This window comes from Lepidothrix coronata, unplaced genomic scaffold (genome assembly GCF_001604755.1).
Source record: "Lepidothrix coronata isolate B3197 unplaced genomic scaffold, Lepidothrix_coronata-1.0 Scaffold40, whole genome shotgun sequence".
Taxonomy (NCBI): domain Eukaryota; kingdom Metazoa; phylum Chordata; class Aves; order Passeriformes; family Pipridae; genus Lepidothrix; species Lepidothrix coronata.
The window spans coordinates 800,184-819,969 of NW_016690220.1; the positions used below are offsets into that span (position 1 = coordinate 800,184).

Sequence of the window (19,786 nt, forward strand, 5' to 3'; positions counted from 1 at the left end):
GCACTTCCTTGGCTACAAACTGGTCACCAAGGAAGGCCTAGACCAAACTACCACAAATACCATGGGACAACTGCCATCTTCTGGAACATGACACGAAGACACATCAATGCTAAACGAAATGCTTGTGTGAACCAACAAAGTTTAAGGTTTGAAATACAGAGTGAACTGAAATTCTTCAAGGGATTCATTCCCCTATGGTGTCTTGTACGTATCATATTCCAGTTCTTCACCATTTACATATTTGACTCCCAGAAAGCAGGTTAACATCATTTTATAAGCACAGCAAAATTATACTCCCTTAATTTAAGCTGTGAGGAAGGCTGATGTAAGCTCTTGTTACATTCTCTACTTCTGGGAATTTTCAGAGTGATTACATGGAAGTAATGTAATTTTTTTCATTTGTAGCATACTGATTGATATGTCAAGTTTCATGATTAGGACTTACTGAAGTACTGTTTTATGTTATACAAACATATTATTGAGTAGATCTATGTTTGTGTGATGCATCTTGTGGTAACTTTATTGAACATTTCAGGCTTTTTTCTGCTTTGGGAAGGACTCCAAGCCCTGAGAGAATTGGATTCACCACATAGCAGACTTCTCAGGGACAGGTTAGACTTTGGAATCACTGAAAATAAACACTTAATGATAAATAAACAATAGATTAAAATTAATTAAATAAATAAATAGGACTCTTGGTTCTCCTTGAGTGGTACAACACTCATTTTCCAGACAAACAGCAACTTTCACTCAACCCTAAGGTGTAGAACAGCCACTTACTAGATGAGACAGTTGAATGCATACATCTGATATTGCAGGAATATAACATTTCTGTCTACTCTCTGAAATATTAACCCGTGGCATAAATAAATACGGGATGATTTCATTTGTTTTACCAGTGTCTCCCCAGTCTCTCTTTACTTTATGTTGGATGTCTCCCAGCCCAAAATTACAATTGATTCCTGGGCTGTTCTTCTGCAGGAAAACACAGGCAAACATTACCTGTTCAAAAACTCTGCCCACTGGGGATGTGAGACAGGAGAAAAACTGCAGCCATCTGCCCACATCCCACCAAGACATATGAGATCTCAGGTGGCCTATGGGACAGGGCTACCAAATACATGTCATATGAGTTCTATAACACTTGGCACCCTGCCTTGGGTTTATCTTTGCTGTTAATACCAACCATCAGTCTTGTTTCTCCTGAGGTTGACTGTTCTATAGGAAACTGCTTTGCCTCTACCCACTCATTGCCTCTCACTCATAAAAGACTATTTTATACTCTTGGTGCAGCTAAGAGTATAAAATAGCTATTGGCTGTTGAGCTATTGGCTCAGCAGAAATAACCCCATGTCTTGAAGAAGTCCCCTATGCTCAGGTGATACAGCAGAGGAAAGATTCTATAGAGTCTTCGGGTAATCTGGACCTGAGGTTATGATAATTGACACATGAAATACATCACTGTCTAAAAACAATTAAAAAACCAAACCAAAACCAAAACCAAACCACACCAAAAACCAAACCAAACAAACAAAAAACAAAAACCAAGAAAATCTGGGGCAAGACCTGTGCAACATTAACTGTTATTAAGATTCCATTCTGCTAAAAACCCCCATAGGTTTCTTCCTTTTGTCATACTGACTAAAATGAGATACAACCACTCAATTCTGAGTTATTGCTTACCTGAGTTTCTATACTGTAAAACTCATTTTTGTTATATCCCGGGGTTACACTACACTTGATGAGAAGATTTTAAATGTTTATTACCATGAAAATCCAGAAGAAGCGGAATCTGCGTTTCATCTTTTGGCACCTGATTGAGTATTAATTTTGTATAATATTATAATACTGAATTTAGATTACTTGCTTCAAAGTAACTGTGCTGAATTGGGATATTTTAACATGAGTACTTTGACAAAAGAGAAATGTTTTCCTCAGTTTTTATCCTAAGCACTGATTTTGCTGGTAGCGAGCAGTATTTTGAAGAGCATACGTTCCATAAAGCTATGGAGACAATCTGTCATATGTCAGTAAGTGTTACCCAAGTTATGTTGTGTCCCCAAGAAACAAAAAATACAACTTAAATAAGCATGACAGTGTAAATTAGTTATTGGCTTGTTACTCTTGAGTCTTATGCAAAACTGTTCTCTACATTCTAATAAAGAATTAGTATTCTAGTACTGATATTTTGAACAGTTACTACTCTTTTGGCACCAATGTTGTTTACAGGGAGGAAGGGGATTTGTTGCTTTAGGCTGTCTCAACACCTTCTCTTGCCTTTGCAAAACAAAGTTATTTCTCGCTGTGCTCCTGTTTCTGAGTGGAAGATGTATAGTCTACTAGATGATTTCAACATGACCTTCAAGCTGTTCGTAGGAGTACAGTGCATAGCACAAGTATGCATAGAAGTATGCCAGCTCCTAGAAAGTCTTCTATGTACTAAAACTGATGAGATGCACATTTAGTGCACTAGTATAGAAATGTGTGTGGTCTCCTTCTTATTTGCTTTTGTATAACTGGAAAAAGACACTGAACTGGCAGGTTGATAATTAAAATTTTCTTAATAGCTAAAAGTAGCCCAGAAGCAGCAAATTCTTAGGGATGCCACCCTTTGGTTGTCTGTTGCCCCACAAAAACACTTGTACTTGACAGAAGTGATCCAACTGATGGAGCCTGTGCTGCTCTCACCAGACATTTCCCAACAGGGACCCTTATTATCGCTAGAGTGCAGCCAAGATGGGTCATGCTCAGGGAAGACTGCAAGGTCTTCACCCACCAAATATTGAAGGAATTATTTTGCAAATAAATCCTATGCTTGGTTCACTTGATTAAAGAAAGCACATCCAGTGATCCCATTGATTGCTGCTCAGGGACCGGTTGAGCATTGGGCAGAAGGTGATGAGCAATTGTATTATGCATCAGTTATTTCTCTTGGGTTTTATGTCTTTATTCCTCTCCTCTTTATTACTATAATTATCATTATTGTTATTACTATTATTATATTTTAATTTGTTTCCACCATTAAACTGCTTGTCTTACTTTTTCTATTTTCCCTGAGTCTCCTTCCCATCCCACCAGAGCAGGGCAGGGAGGGGAATGAGTGAGCAGCTATGTGGTACTCAGGTGCTAGCTGGGGTTAATCCACAATAGGTTTCATATCCAAAGGATATTTGGAATTACCAGGAAGCACTGGTTCTAACATGAGAGTAGGTGTTCAAGTTGCTTGATGACTTCTGGCATCCCTTGAATTTTGTACAGAAAAAATCTATTGTGTTTCACTTGCCAACAAGGACCATAAAAGTGAACAACATATAATTTCTGTAGTTGCAGAAGACTTTACTAAATGTATAAATATTACTTATACATTCTGGAAAGTTTTGGTATAATTTATTATCACTAGAGTTGAGAAATGCAAATTGAATCGTGTCAGAAAGACTCTTTTGGCTTACAGGGGAACTCATCCTGGGCATGAACCCATAAGGTCCCTCAGAATATGTGCTGGGTTAAAAGAGCTTTATGGAATATGCAGATGTAGGGTCCTGGGGGATTCCAGCACTCTTATTGTATCCCATGGCTAGCAAAAGCCTAGGCTAAAGGCTGGAGATAAATTGAAATTTGCCTAAGGTGGCAAATTTCCTGTTTTAATATTGTCATAACTGAATGAAATTGTAATTATGAGCATTTTAGAGTGATCATCAAGAGAAATCTGACCATCTTTTTTCTGACAGTACATTCATATGTAGCATAAAACAAAAATGACACCTATTACTGTCCTCAAAATCAAGCTGAGCCACATTGAATTTAATACAACTGTAAATACAATTAAAAGTGTAAGTCGTGTTACTATTAAATGATGAGGTGTTTCATGCTCTGATTCAGTAAGGTGTTTAATTCTAACTAAAAGTGGTTGCCTTGTTCTATTGCATACCAACAGACTTAAAGTAAATGTAGCTTAAAAGTTATCCTGAAATTAAGTCACTTAGCTGTATTTATGTTCTTGAATATGTAGCCACATTTGCAAATAGTAGAAAATTGCTCTGAAGATATGGAAGTTGTGTTATATCACTTTATCTGCTAATTTTAAAATACTTACTTAGAAGAATTATGCAATATCTGATTCAAAAAAATCCTCTTGTGGCAATATGCAGCATTTCTCCATTTAAAATATGTATGTTCATATTACCTTTTATATGTGCATGCACCACATCTTTCTTTTCATTGATGAAGTTTGACAATTTCTGACAGGACAGGACAGAAAAGGAATTCATTATATTTAGCAACAGAAAACTCGATTCTCATTTTTCTAGGGTTAAGCAGACTATGAAATTGGCTAAACCACCATATCACAGTTCTTCACCATTATAGTTCTTCAGGTCACCCTCAAGGGTCTTCAATTTCATTATGTTCAGAGCTCGGGACCTGGTAATTTTCGGAATCAGGAAATAGAAGGAAGTGATATATTTTTATATATTTTTATTTGGAGAAGGATTTTTCTTTATTTAAGAATAAAAAGTATCTGTCAGGTTGAAAATGCTAAAAATTAGAAGCTTGGTTAATAATCACAGCAATGGCAATTACATTTTTGTTTATCAGACTTTGGAACTAAAATTTTATGCATGACAAAGAAATCTTCTTCATCCCTGAGAGAAGTTGTCCATGTGCAGAGAAATTTAAACTTTTAGTCCAACAATCAATGGAGTTTAAGGAAAAGTCATGGTAATAAGGCTGAAAGGCATCCAGAATTATTTTTCCATAAAAAGTTACTTGGTATTCTTGCTCCTGCCAACTTCCATGGGTTATGTTGGCTAAAATAAAAGAAGATTAAGTAATTTTCTAAAATAGTCATATGCTTTTCATACCAGTATTAGTGACTGAGAAAATGCTACAATAAACAATAGTACAGAATTCAATCTATTTCCCTAAGAATTACTTCAGTATCTCACTTTGGGTTCTGTAATGGGGCGGAAGGAGGGTTTCCTTTTTATCTAGCTTTATTGCCACTGAAATTATTTTCTAATTCTTCATGAGTGTACAACCTGAATTAAAGTACAACATCTTTTTTCTGTTCCAGTTAAAAGTTTGGTCTTAATGGAAACAGAAGGTTTCTGAATAAAAGGACAAAAAAATGAAAGCAGTAAAACATTAGATAAAGAGCATGTTGAAAATCAATCTACTTCATATTTATTCTCTTTACTATCCAAACCCTCCAAAGTTCACCATTTCCACATGTTCTCAGACTAACGTGTCTTATTGTCATGGTAAATGCAATAGGCAAAGCAAATAACTTTAGTTGTTAATATTGCCATGGTGCCAGAAGCGTATCATTTCTGTGCTCTGCTGCGTTCTTTCCTGAGCAGCCTCACCAGCTCAACACTGCTGGGACTTGCCTTCCCCCACATTCTCTGTTCCTGGCTCTGGATCAGCACTTTCAGAGCCCCAGAGCTCCTGCAAGGGGGGGCAGGAGGGGATCGCTACTGCTCCTTCCACCCTCCAAACAGTTTGTTTCAGCGGGGAGGGCAGTGGCTTTACAGAGGAGGTTATACAAGTTAGGATTACTTCAGTAATAGGAAAGACAGATAAAAAAGAAAATTGCCTTGAGCAGTGCTTTGTCCTATCATCTATCTTTCCCAGAAAAGTCAGATTCAGAGAAATATTTGTATTAGGAAGGTGACCAACCTTCATACAGCATAACAAGTCTAAGACTACATAGGGCAGGACTGATTCCTCTCAAAGTCAAAGAAGATTTAGAATTTCCATACTATATTGGATTTGCCAGTATAAGCTATTCTTTAAAAAGTCAATTCTGCTTTTGAGTTTTATTCTGTATGAATTCTGGTGTGAATGGGTGGGATTCAGTCCTGAATCAGGGGTGTGATTTCTTAATATGGTTTGAATGGATTTTTTAACCCCTCTCGATGTGCCCTGTGACTTAGAGAATTGCTCATATTGGTGTTTGTAACATACACATATTGTCTATGTTCGTAACATACACACAGACATTCAACCCCCTCATTTACTACTTTGGTACAAACACACTCATGAAAAGCTGTATGTCATTAGCAGGGTCTTTTCCAAGATGAAATCTGGCAGGAGAAATCCAGTCTGTCAGGGGCCAATAGTATGAAGTATGGAAATATCCTCCCATTGCAGTTACAATGCTGAATAACTAATCTTCATCAGTCTGAGATGTAATAAATCATGCTTTCATGAGAATTTTTTAAAAGAAGTATTTTTAAAACAGTATTTAAAGAACTGTCAGTGTGTTTCAGAGATGCTGCTATGCTGAGCAGTTGTACAGTTCACTTGAAAGCTTTAGGATTAAATATATCAGGATTTTAATGGCTATTCTGCAAGAAATGTGGAAGTGGTCATTTATGTCAGCAAAATACAGGCTGGGAAATGTCATGGCTGTAGACAAGAAGTGTAGCCATAATCACTAATTCTATGCAACATTTAATTTCAAGAGGCTCGATTTGAAAATTAGGTGGTTAAAACGCTGTTGTTTTGGATATTGTCTTAGCAAAACCCCAAGCCTACAGCCTTAGAGCAAAGCATACCTGTCCCCTATTCACTATGCTTTGAAAGGTCCTGTAGCTGGTTAGCTGGCTGACTCAGCTGTGAGAGGAAAGTAGCTCAGCATGTAAATACATATCAGATCACTAGATGTCCTCCTCCCACAAAATTTCTTCTCATTCTCAGTTAGCAAACTGGTATTGTCTTAAAAAAGACCTACAACCATGTACTAATAGATTGCCAGTGCAATGTTGTGTAGTCACAAAGGACCTGTGTCCAGAAAGCATCTTTAAGGTAGGTCAGAGCCTTCAACCCCAGGGTACCCAATGCAGTGGTACCACACTCTCTGAGAATGGGCACCAACCCTTTCAGGCAGACTCAGACTTTACCACGCCTGCCTTGTCATCATTATCTTCAGTGTATTAAAACAGTGATGGATCTCATTCTAATGACTAAAACCTAAGACTGGAATCATCTGTATGCTAGCTGTGTATGTGATGAGAAATTTTTGACTGGAAAATGATGACCAGATCATAAAATTCAATGTGGAAAGTGAGGCTACTACAGTCAGGCACCAAAAGCTTAATGAAAGTATCAGATTGCATCATCATATCAACAATTGAAGTTTGCATGGTCAAAATTATGTGTAGCAGAGCCATGTCTTTTCTTACCTGAGAAATTATGCAAGGTATTATGCAGAGTGAAGGGTGTACTTTGACCACAACTGACTACATATTTCACTTTATTGACTTGCTAGAAGAAAAGCTGTTTTACAGACAGGTCAAAGTCTGCCCTTAACTTTTCCTTCTGTGACTCTATCTACTTCAGTGAATGATTGTATCTATGGCAAAAATTGACTGCCTACCTTCCCTAAAAGATTTTTTTTTTAGTGAAATGATGATAGGGTAAAGAAAAATATGAACTTATGACTAAGCTGTTGTTTTTTTCCCTAGAAAGAATGCTTTCCATATTTCCACAACTGAGACATCAATGAATGTTAAGACACATGGACAAAAATATTTGAATAAATTTTTACTGCAATTGTACAAAGGCATGCTTTGCAGAATCAAAAACAATTTGCAAGCATACAGCTATTTGTACTGTAGTTTTTCCTTCACATTTCAAGATAACACAAGTGTAAAATGTCAGATTTTTTTCACCCATTGCTATCACCATTCCATTCTAACTGTTAACTAACAAGTACCACTTAGGCTTGAGGCCGTTGGGAAGACCCTGTTTTGCAGTTTCTGCTCTCGTAAGCCACAATATCATTAACTGCCAAAGCCTATCTGTAGGCCAAGGTCAGGTAAGAGAAGTGACTGGGGAAGAAGGTAACTCTTATCAAGTAGTCAGAGAGATCATGTTGAAGGAAGGAACTAAAAAACTCAGCCCTTTAAACTGTAATAATCATGTTCAATTAAGCAGTCCCACTTCTAATCAAGTTGACTTTATACTAATGCTTAATAATTGGCAAAAATGGAATCCTTTCTTCTCTCCATTCACTGTCAGGTATCTTGCACAGCAGGACCACTTTGATCAAATTCCTTTTGCACCTGACATTGCATAAGCACGAATCATTTCACCAGGTTGACTGCATAAAGTCTGCCTCATTTTCACTTCAGCAGACAGCAGTTCAGGGTATAATTGTCACTAGTATTCACCCACATAAAAGTACCATTTGAGATGACAGGAAAGGAACTCAATTACACCAAGTCCTTGCTTGTCTTGCTAGTGCACTTTCTGGTGTGCACTGGATATTGGTGTCCTGCTGTTAACACTGACCTTCCTCAGTGAGAATAAACATTGGTGGAGAAAGACAAAAAGAAATGCTTCTATGTAGCATCTTTCCAAAACAGACTAAAGGAGTTAATTTGAGAGACAAACTACCCTTGATTGGGCCATGTACACAAATAGCGTTTGAATGTTTTTGTCATTTTACATTGTTTGTACTAAACATAGTTAAATGGAAACATTATTCTTACTGCTTTCTACTTCTGCAATCATTTTTTTTTTTAATCAGTAGCTTCCCTTCTAATTACAGGAACAGTCATGTGCAAATCACAATTTGCCAATATAGGTTTAAGTAGCTATTCTGGGGACAGCAATGTTTCAGATATAAGCAATCGGCTCATGACGCATCTCACAGCTTCATGGTTTCTTTTTATCCTAGGCACTAGAGGGCAAAAGACATAGAAGTAACTTGGACATGGTGTTCTTTTATATGGATTTATGTTAGGTGTATTGCAGGCTTTAGGAATAAAGCTGAACTAGACCTGAACTAGTATCCACTAAGATTTTCTTAGATAGACTTAGATGGACTTGTGATGTCTTGTATGGGACATAAGTTCGCTCTTTTCTCACAAACTAAAAAAGAAATAAATTATACATTTTGGGCACAGAAAACATTTATAGATAGTTATGAAGTCAACATTGTGGGTGAAAGTGAAGTTGTCGTTATAGCAAGAGTAATCTTCTTTAAGAATGGGAATAGGTTTTTCAGATTCTTCTTTGCCAACTGTCTTGTGAGGAGGGTGTGAATGACCTCCCCTATGCAGCTGCCCTGCTGCCATGAGAAACCTGATAAGCACACCACCAACTAATTTTGATCTGTTGACTAAAAAACAGATTTTGAGTTAATCTTATCCAGTTATAACACACAAAGACTCTGCAGCTCATGAATACAGCACCGGAGAATACGGCTTTGAAGTTTCACAGCAGTTTAGAATAGTGGTGTTTAGCCTCTCACATGCATATAAACTTTGGATGGCAGCTTTCCTTTCAAGCCGACCCAGGTTTGCTCAGAAAAAGAGATGATGCAGAGCAGGTATGAGGAGACAAGTCTGTGGTCAGAATATAAAAGCACTTTAAACAAAAATTTTAATTCTCCTGCCTTTTACACTGGTGTCACACCAGTTCCCTCCTGAGCATTTCAGTGCATTTGCACTTGGTCTAGCCAAGAGCTCCAGCTGAGACCATAGAGGTGTTACATAATTCATATGTATCTACTTTCCAAAATTCCAGAGTTTGGGCTAAGAAACTGGTAAAATTACTGTACCTTCCACAAGAAGTGTTTAATCAATTTTAAGTACAAAACAAGCAGTGGTCATAATCAGATGGTAGAAAACAAAAAGATAAAAGTAAACGAACTTCTACTAACCCTTGATTCTTGAATTCTTAGGTTTTGCTTTCTGGTTGGAGCAGGCCTTATAAAAACTGACATGAGCCCACACTCGTGCTGTAGATGAAATAAAAGCCTTTTTTTTTTGAGCTTGAATCATCAGCAGTTTCAGGATGAGATATTTCCTGTTCTGTTAAATGGAAGCTGTGATGCAAAAATAGACAGTGCTATTTATTGGAAGCTTAAGCATGCTGAAGTTTTACAGATTTAGAAAGTTCACTAATCATTATCAATTAAAAAGGCTGCTTCATTCTGCATAAATTAATCATAATGATGCACTTAACTGCAGAGCCTGCTGAAAATATTTATTTTGAAAAAGTGATACCAAATTTAATACAAAAGTGGTACTTATAGTAACAGTCAAAGCTTTTAAACTGCTACAATTACAGGGCTTTTTTCTAAATATCTTATAAACTCAGCAAGATTGTGTTACCAGTGCCTTTGCATCTGGTAACTATTCAGGATATTCTGAAAGGCGAGAACAGGAAAGCAATACTTACTTTGAGTGTCTGGAAGACTGAAAGTATACAGTGTTCCCATTAGGCTTTCTTACATTCAAGATTATAGCTGAGAACAAAAGCATTCATTCCACACTACTGTGAGAGAGAGTAACACAGTTATTACCCAGTATCCTGTCCCTGCAAATGCTTGAACATAAGAAGGTTCTCCTGGGTGGAATTCCTGTCAAGGTCTATGCCAATGGCGAGGCTTCTGTTATGTGTTATCAGGTTTTCATATATTGGGATCACAACATTCAGAATATTTTCAGGAGGAGAAGCCGCATGGATTATATCTGCACAGGCGACAGTGGTTTCATACAGAGCACTGCAGAGGTGTGTGCAACTTCCTCTTTAAATGTGCAGCGTCTGACTTTTCGGGTTCCCATAACTCATTATTGCGAAGGCTTCCTAAAAAGCATCAGAAGCACAGGGTCTGTTGTGCTCATCATAGCGCACCATGTTCAAGCAGGGACAGCGCACAAAGACCTGCAAGGTGATCTGGTAAAGTTTGAACTCATTAACTTTTCTTACTAGATTCACAATAGGCATAATTGTACCTAGCTGTTATATATGTATACCTATAGTAAGAGTCTGTGCAACGGAGTACTTGGAGTGCTGCTGTGTCAGACTGGGACCTGCCTCTTCCCCACACAGTGCCCCATCCATGGACCATGTGATGACAGCATTGGGCTGACAAAGGGGAGCAGAGCTGCGCCCAGGGGCTTTCCAACCTGGTAATGGAATTATCTCAATTTTTCTCTAAAAAAAACAACAAACAGCTAACAAAAGGTCGAGAATGAGTTCCCATGATCTGGAAACACAGCATGAACAGATTTAACATGGAATTGTTTTATTCAATGCAAAATAATACAAACAAATGAAAATATCTGAGATTCCATAAATAAAGCATGGACTTACTATTACAATAAAAGTGATATTTTGATTTCATGAAGAGTATCTTTCCTAGTGATTGTGATAATAAAGCACTTGTGGTATATTGTGAATCACTGGCTCAGATTGCCAGTGTTAAAACCTGACTTTTACAGCTAGGCATTTATGAAGTCATACGTACGTTGTTTTCACTCTTGAAATAACCAATAATCAAATGGTATTTGGATAGAATTTCAAGTGGAAGCATCTCAAATCTCTAAGGGCTTCAGCATTTTTGATATCTCCAAGGTGTTTGGAGAAGCAGCGAGAACTGGTGACCTCCAGCACATGATAGTGACCAGACAATAGCTTCTTAAAAAAACTCAAGTTTCAATGCTGGTTTTTTTGTATGTAGTAAAATAAAAAAAAAATGTATTGAATATTTCCAGTCTATATGTTTACACTACTTTACATAAATATGCTGGTAAGTGATGTAAAAATTCCAGAGACTTCAGCTTTAAATCAAACTAGTTTGGCACATTGTGGATGCACAGTATCACTAGTAGTTATCTTTTACCATTGTATGCATTAAAGATGTAATTTGGAAGGGTTTTTTTTTAAATCCCAAACATTCAAAGCACACCATTGCTGTAATCTTGCATGGGCAAACAGAATTAATTTAAAAACTCTGACATTATGAGTTGATTAATCAAATATACATTGATTTTGTAAGTTTTATGACCTGTAAATTCACTAAGAGCATTGTACAGCTGATTTATGAAGTCTTCCATTCAATACAATATATTATGTACATATTATTAATATGTCATAGCATAAAAAAGTGCATACTGGTGCTTTCATTCAATATTACAAACTACATACCCACAAGTGCCAAAAGGCGGATGGTTTCTTCCTAGCAAAATAAATCAGAAACTAATTTATACGGAGAGTAAGGGGTAGTAAATATTTATATTTAATATTTTTACTTAGAATGTTTCTTTGTAAAATCAATTATATAAAAGACACTCATCTTACATTGGATCTAAAGTATCATGGGCTCATACAGATAATGCATATAATGAATATTATTCTCCAAGTGGGTGCTATAGTGTTTGTTTATCCTACCGCAGAAAATAAAGTGCAAATATTTAGTGAAATACTACTAAATTCTTCAAAAACTTGTAAAATATTTATTAAAGCTTTACAACATTAACTGTGCCTTAAAATGATACTCATCTGTGTCATAGCTGTGCACTGAATATGTTCGTGGCAGCATTTTAGTAGTCTCAAAGCTCACCATCCAGTTCTTCTTTTACCATCCACTTTTTCAAAAGTGAATTAAAATATTAGTCATTGCTATAAAAGAAGAAGGGTGTTCCTTTATGTCTGCAGTCTAACGATAAAGTAGTAGCCCAGCTTTAATTATAAACCACATAGTAAATTAAGTAAAATAGCAAAACCTTGAAGTATTTATCAGCAAATAACATCCCATGGCGGAATAAGACATTATCTAATTGCATCTGGCAGAGCTCTCACCCCCAATATACTGCAACCTCTCTGCTCCTTGGATCATCTGTCCCATTCCCTCTTTGCTTTTATACAGTGGCCCTTTTTTTAAGTTTTAATTTCCCTAAGACTATTAAAAAAAACCTCCCCCACAAAAAAACCCACAAAACCAACAAACCAAACAAAAACAATAAAAAAAATCTGTCTGGTGGCTCTGTTTAAAACTTATGCTTAGTTTACTAACAATAAACACTAAAATTTCCCTTTCTCAGTGCCATCTTTTCTCAAGAATGCATTTTGGTTAACTAAACCTAATTCTCATTCACTAGAAGTGAAATATTAACATATACAAAGGCCATTGATACCTGCTGATTCTCAATATTTTTTTTCTCATTTCAGACACAGCTTTTGATTGCCATATGTTTTCAATTTGTAGTAATTTAAAACCTTGCCTCTCTGTAGCAGAATGAAATTTGGCTTCAGTGATTGTCTCACTGTTATCGGTGCTGTCCAGATTTTTCTTTCCAAAAGCCACACACTGCTGGTGCTTTTTTATTTGTCTTGTGCTTAGAAAAACAAACAAAATTCAACTGAAAGAATCAGACTAACATGATTTCCTTTTTTTTTGGAGTTGAATGGAATATTCATTGAAGTGACTCATTCACTGGCAAAGCACAATAGTGTGAAAGAGAGAGGAACAACTCTACTGAACCGTCAGGTTGCTTAGAAGTCTACAATATTGTCAGAATTAAACTTGAAGATAAACATTCCTCTTCAAAAAATCTGAGTGTTTGTGGAAAAGTATTATGATTGCTAGAAAAGGTAGACTGTGTGTCTCCTCTTGCTGATACATTTCTTTTCTGATATAATAGAGCCTGGCAGTAGTCTTACCAAAAATGGCTGGCTAAGCAAGATGGCCTCATCTAATAGTTTTACAACCATCTTATAGGGGCTTTCAAGGGCAGTATCAGTCCCTCTGTTTTCATGAATGTGAATGAACAATTCCATAGGGATTAATCTTAAAGAATTTTTTTCTCCAGAAAACTGTGGTTTTGTGGGAGAGAACATAATATAAAATACAACCTTTCATTCTCTTGTCTCTCCCCTGAGAAGAATGAATAAGGAAAGTTCTCCAAACATCCCTTTCAGGCATTTTGTGATGTATGTGTGCTCCTCAGAAAACTAAACCAGATATGTGCATGTTTTCTGGTTTATTGACACAAACCAACATTGTTTTCCCATGTCTGTAATTTTTTTATAATATATATTCCCATTTTTGTTCTGGAGCTCACTGCTAAGATTTGGACAGAAATTGAAATGCTACCTTAAGACCCTTGATTTTGTAGGAGTCTTCATCTACAGTCTAATGTGTTAATATATCTGTGAACTTTTTTCCAGTCTGGAATTTTGCGCAAAATATTCCTTCTTTATCAGTGTAGGCATATACAAAATGCAGTCCTTTTGCTATACGTTAGATTACATATTTCTCTGTGGTAGAATTATCACAGATAACTTCAGCTAGATAGAGATTCTTCAACCAAATCTCCACACTCTATAAGGAAAGACCGAGACTTACAGAATGGCCTGGGTTGGAAGATCACCTAGTTTTACCCCCATCCCATGGACAGGGACACCTTTCACTAGATCAGGTTCCTCAGAGCTCCATCCAGTCTGGCCTTGAACACTTCCAGGGATGGAGCATCCACAATTTCTATGGGCAACCTGTTCCAGTGCCTCACCACTGTCACAGCATAGAATTTCCTCCTGATTTCTAATCTGAATCTGTCCTCTTTCAGTTTGAATCCATTACCCCTTGTTCTGTCACTACATGCTCTTGTTAAATGTCCCCCTCCATCCTTCTTGTAGGCTCCCTTCAGGTAGTGGAAAGTTGGAATTAGGTCACCTCAAAGCCTTTTCTTTTCCAGGCTGAGCAAACACAATTTTGAGCCTTTCCTTGTAGGAGAAGTGCTTCATCCCTCCAATCATATTGGTGGCCCTCTGGACTCACTCCAACAGGTCAATGTCCTTCCTGTGGTGGGGACCCCAGAGCTGGACACAGCACTTCAGGTGGGGTCTCACCAAAGCAGAGCAGAGGGGCAGAATCCCCTTCCTCAACCTGCTGGCCACGCTGCTTTTGATGCAGCCCAGGACATGTTTGGCTTTCTGGGTGGCGAGCATCCATTGCTGGCTCCTATTTAGTTTCTCATCCACCAGCACCCCCAAGTCTTTCTTGGCAGGGCTGCTCTTGATCTGCTCATCCCCCAGCCTGTATTGATACCAGAGGTTGCCCCAATCCAGGTACAGCACCTTCCACTTGGTCTTGTTAAACATCATGAGATTCTCATGGATCCAATCCTAGATCTTGTCCAGTTCCCTCTGGATGGCATCCCATCCTTCAGGTGTGCCACCACCATCACTCAGCTTTGTGTCATCTGAAAATTTGCTGAGGGTGCTCTCAATCCTTTCATCTACGTCATTAATGAAGATATTAAATAACATTGGTCCCAGTATGGACTCCTGAGGGACAGCACTTGTCATGATATCCACTGAGACTCAGAGACATGGACCACTACCCTCCAGATGCAACCATCCATCTAACAGTCCACTCATCAAATCCTTCTCTTTGCAATTTAGAGAGAAGGATGTTGTGGGGGACCATGTCAAAGGCCTTACAGCAGTCCAGATAAATGATATCTTTAGCCCTTCCACTTCCCTTGTCCACTGATGTAGTCACTCCATCATGGAAGGCCACCAGGTTTGTCAGGCAGGACTTGTCTTTAGTGAAGCCATGCCGTTTGTCTCAAATCAGCTCCCTGTCCTCCATATGCCTTAGCTATCTTCTAGGAGGATCTGTTCCATAATGTTCCTAGGCACAGAGGTGAGGTCGACAGGTCAGTAGTTTCCAGGGTGCTCCTTTCTACCCTTTTTAAAGAGGAATACAATGTTTCCCCTTTTCCAGTCACCCAGGACTTCACTTGACTGCCAAGATTTTTCAAAACTTCACTGTAATAATAATAATATAGTAATAATACTAATAGTAACAACAAAACCAACATTAATAAATGGGAATATTTACTTAATTTAAAACTTTTTGGGCTATAATGATATTAAAATATTGGTAATACTGTAGTATATGAAAATATTTGTTTTCTGCAATTTAGAAACTGTAAACAGTTCTTAGTTAGATGTCTTTTCTGCCTTCCAGTGTGTGACTCCTTTAGCTGCCATAAAAAGGCAATCTTCAGACAATATCGTTGTAATTTCTGAAGACATAAAATCTGCATAACCAGTTTTGTTGTAGCTCAATGATAAATTTCTGAATAAGTGTAAAAACATTGTGGTTACTTTTAGGATTAGGCTAGAGGATTTGGTAATGTAATTTATGTCATCATTGCATGAAGAAGTGATTTTTTCCTCCTACTTTGTGATAAGCAGATAGTAACACTTTTTAAATCGGTACTGTGCTCTCAAAACCTATTCTTTCAAGAACCATAGATCAACCAAGCCAAAGTTGCTCTCTTGTGTATACAAATCCTCACCTCACATACAGTAATTTGAAACTATATGAATTAAAGAACATTGAAAAGAAATAAAATATCTCTACTCTGCAGGTCCACGATGGGGAAAACCATTAAGATCACTATGTTTTGTGTCTCATTTGTCGTGTGTACAAGCTGTCCTCTGGAAAGTTAATAGCTTGTGGAGAGTGTTGGTTTTTCCTACACAGCCAGCATTTGATCTTTTGATCAAATAAACTCAGAAATGTTTATTGTAAAGTAGAAATACCCTCCAAGAACTTACTGAAGGACACGTAGTAAATCCTTTCAGTCAAGCTTCAACAACAACCAGAAAAGATGCTAGCAGATTCTTCTTCAGCAGGAAAAAAGATGTTTTGATACAGCTCTTAAACAATTTGAGTAAGTACATTACCTATAAAAAGAACAATAGAGATTGACACTGATGGTTTTCATGACTACGAACAAATAATTTGTAAGTGCATTGTGCTCAGAGCCAAAATAGGACCAGGAATTCAATGAGCCTCTAGCTGACCAGGATATGAAGATGATCTGATAAGGATCACTCTATGACAGTTTTGCTTTTGCATTGGCTGCTGAACAGACAGAACCTGTTTTCTGTGGCCAGCCAACTATTGATCCAACTCCTTTCTGCCAGTGGTACAGCTAATGGGAATTCCACAGGCAAATCAAAGCTACATTTTATCTTCATTTTCATCCAAAATATGAGTTGGTCTTTTGTACTCTAGGCAGTCATTTACTGCTCATTTCCTTTTATCGATGGGTAAGAGCTGAAGTATGAAATGATTCTCAAGTGTAGTTAAACTGAGGTAACAGTTGACATTGTGACCATGATTATCGCTGCAGAACAACTGCATGAATCTAGATTTCATTCATCTTTGAGGTAAAATACAGTAGAAAGTATCCTTAAAAGAGAATTGTGCTGTAGTTGAAGAGATGTATTGATTTGTCTGCATAGGGACTAAGGGGGGGGGGGAAAGGTGTCCAAAGTCCTTAGCAAACAACAACAGAGCAGTAAGGTGTTTCTCACTAATTTACATTCAAGGGCTTTTCCCCACACTGTATCTTAGAAATAATTTGCAAAGTGGTCTTTCTTATATGTTTTTTAATATTTTTCTCACAGAATTATTACTAACAAAATGAACAGAACACAAGAAGAGGAAAGCCAAGTCACTCAATTCATTTGTAAAATGGTAAAGGATGATTGATACTGTAGGTAAGTATTTTTTATATGCAGTTTTAATTCATAAACTACAGTATATCTCATCTCATTTCAACAACAGCTGATGTCTCCATTTCTCCCTGGAAACTCCTTCAGGTTCCATTATAAGAATCATAAATTATATGTGCTAATGAGACATGGATTGATTACGTTGGAAAAGCTGACATTTTCACCCATCATTCTAAATTATGTTTAATGATGGATTACCAGCAGTAATTCCTCTGATATGAGATTAAATAAATAGCGGGCTGTTTCAGCAGGCTAGTCCAAGGAGATGACAATAAATCTGCTCAATTATTGTATTACCAATCCAGTTTTCACTGCTAAGGATATTATTATTTCATTTAGACTTGTTCATGCATCATAGATTACTTTATTCGAGTCAGTCAATGGGAGAAACTGCAGTATTTTATTTTCAGAGCTGCAAAGAACCGAGCTTTGAGAGAGTACAGTACATGCAGCTCAGCAGGCTTCAAGCAGACAGAAGAAAGCTACCAGTCTCCTTTCAGACCAAAAATATATTGTGAAAGGAACATTTTGTTTTCACCTTAGTTAACTCTCTGGAAAGCCTCAACCAAAGGATACTGCCTGAGACACTAATCGATTGAAACAGAATCATTGGATCTTCTAGGATTTGTACTTCACCTTGGTCCTGTAGTATATTGATAATTCAGGTCATTCAGAATATCATTTGGCCTGAAAAACTAGACTGCAAATAACTGCAACAAAAGAATCCCTCTTTTCTCCTTGCCTCATGCTTGGAAGGGAGGAGACATGCCAAGTTTATTAACAGAAAATTAATAAACACAGGTAATAACACAGAAAGTTATTTTCTTTGCCAGACTGACCTCACAGTCCTGATAAACTCCCCTTCCTTGCAATAAAATGAAAAACGTTGCAGTTCACTCAGTGCCCCTGTTCTCCTCAGAATGTTTTGCAATGGCAGATAATACTACAATATGGAGCATGCCAAGTGCCCAGCTAAGCCATACAGATGTGAGGGAACTTTTAGGTAGATGAGTAAGTTTTAAACTTTCATCCCAGACTGCAAATCAGTGCAGCAGGTGGTCTGTTGAAAACACATCACACACAAAGTAGTGTAACTTTACCAGTTACTCTTCTGTAAAATAAGGAAATATGCAAACAATGGTTCCTCCACTCTCTAAACACCAGAAAGGTGACAGCCTTGCAGTGGCAAGTTGTAATCTGTTCCTTGCAGAAGGAAATTTCTCCAACCCTGCTCCAAAATCTACTTCCCAAGTTTTCACAGACCTGACCCTTTCCCTGTGCTTACGGGCATCCCCTAAAGAAAGGTGTCAATAAGGTAGAATTTTCCTCAAAAATAAAAGCACAAGATCATTTATGCTCTAATTGTGGAAATTCTGCACTGAAGTGCAGTAGTTAGATGAAGAGGAGAGATGTGTGGGACATAGAATTTGTTTCTTCCCTAGTATTGTCACTCAGGAGTCAGCGAAGAAGTGAAAGCTGCTGACATGCAATGGGAAAGCTTGCTTTAGCAAAAAGGTCTTCTCCCTGGCTTGTTCCTTTTTCACTGCCCATCAGATAAGCTTTCTTCTTATCATATAGACCAAAACAAGGACATGTCGCAAATAGTGCCCTTGTGGAAGGATAACCATACGTGTCTCTGCAGTGCTGGACTAATTTAGCAATATGGGAGTCAGTGTGACTAGGTTTTGGAAAAAAAAATCAGTTTGATTCTCGTCATTTGTCAAAAAGGCAAAGAGAATTGTTAGGAATTATTGGATAGTAGTGGAAGTAAAATAAAAATGCTGTTACATCACTGTGTTGACTAACATCACCCATTCAAAAAGGGTATAGCAGGATTAGAGAATGCAACACAGTCAAGAGTCAAGTCAGGCCTAACCTATTAAATAAATACTTGAAAAATATTTATTTTTCACAGCCATATTCCAGCTACTGCTAAGACCTCAAAAAACTCATCAACAGCTAATTACTGATTTTAAAAAGACAATAAATGCACCCCAGATGTTGTATTTTGAGGATGCACAGCACTGCAGATTTTAATTTTGGGTACCTTGACAGTGTTTACTCTGTCCAGATTTCTAAATATATTCATATTATTGATCTCCTTAAGGTTGGCAGTTCAAACAATCTCTCTGAACTCTGAAGATAAACCCAAAAGCCAGTTAACTCAATGAAAGGACAAACTCCATAAGCCATATTCAAAGCCACATACAGAACCCACACACGCACCTGAGCATGTTTATGGCAAGGATGCTGCTGAGGCACAAACTCCTGAGGCTGTTTGGCCAGTCTCATGATTTAAAGTCTCCCTGCAGGCCCTGGCACAAGGAGCACAACACTCGAGGACATTGCATTCTGCTCACTACTGTGAAGGGAGGGAATGGAATTTTTGCCACCATGGCCTGTCTTGCTTGTCAAAACAGCTTTGTATGGAAGCTGCACAATGGAGAACGTC

The 19,786-nt window shown here is 37.6% G+C and overlaps 1 protein-coding gene and 1 long non-coding RNA gene across 2 annotated transcripts in view; one reads left to right on the plus strand and one right to left on the minus strand.

Annotated features, from left to right (window-relative positions):
* On the plus strand, positions 1-17,319 carry LOC108496511. The gene is made up of 3 exons (XR_001874499.1): positions 1-204; positions 536-611; positions 17,227-17,319. It is a non-coding gene; the product is annotated as an uncharacterized LOC108496511 (long non-coding RNA).
* TDP2 (tyrosyl-DNA phosphodiesterase 2) overlaps positions 13,384-19,786 on the minus strand; it is an 18,884-nt gene continuing 12,481 nt past the window's right edge. The window contains exons 8-9 of the transcript XR_001874498.1: positions 17,860-17,866; positions 13,384-13,394 (exon numbers count right to left, since the gene is read on the minus strand). The gene's annotated coding sequence lies outside the window, so the exon portion shown is untranslated. The remainder of the gene's footprint in view (positions 13,395-17,859; positions 17,867-19,786) is intronic.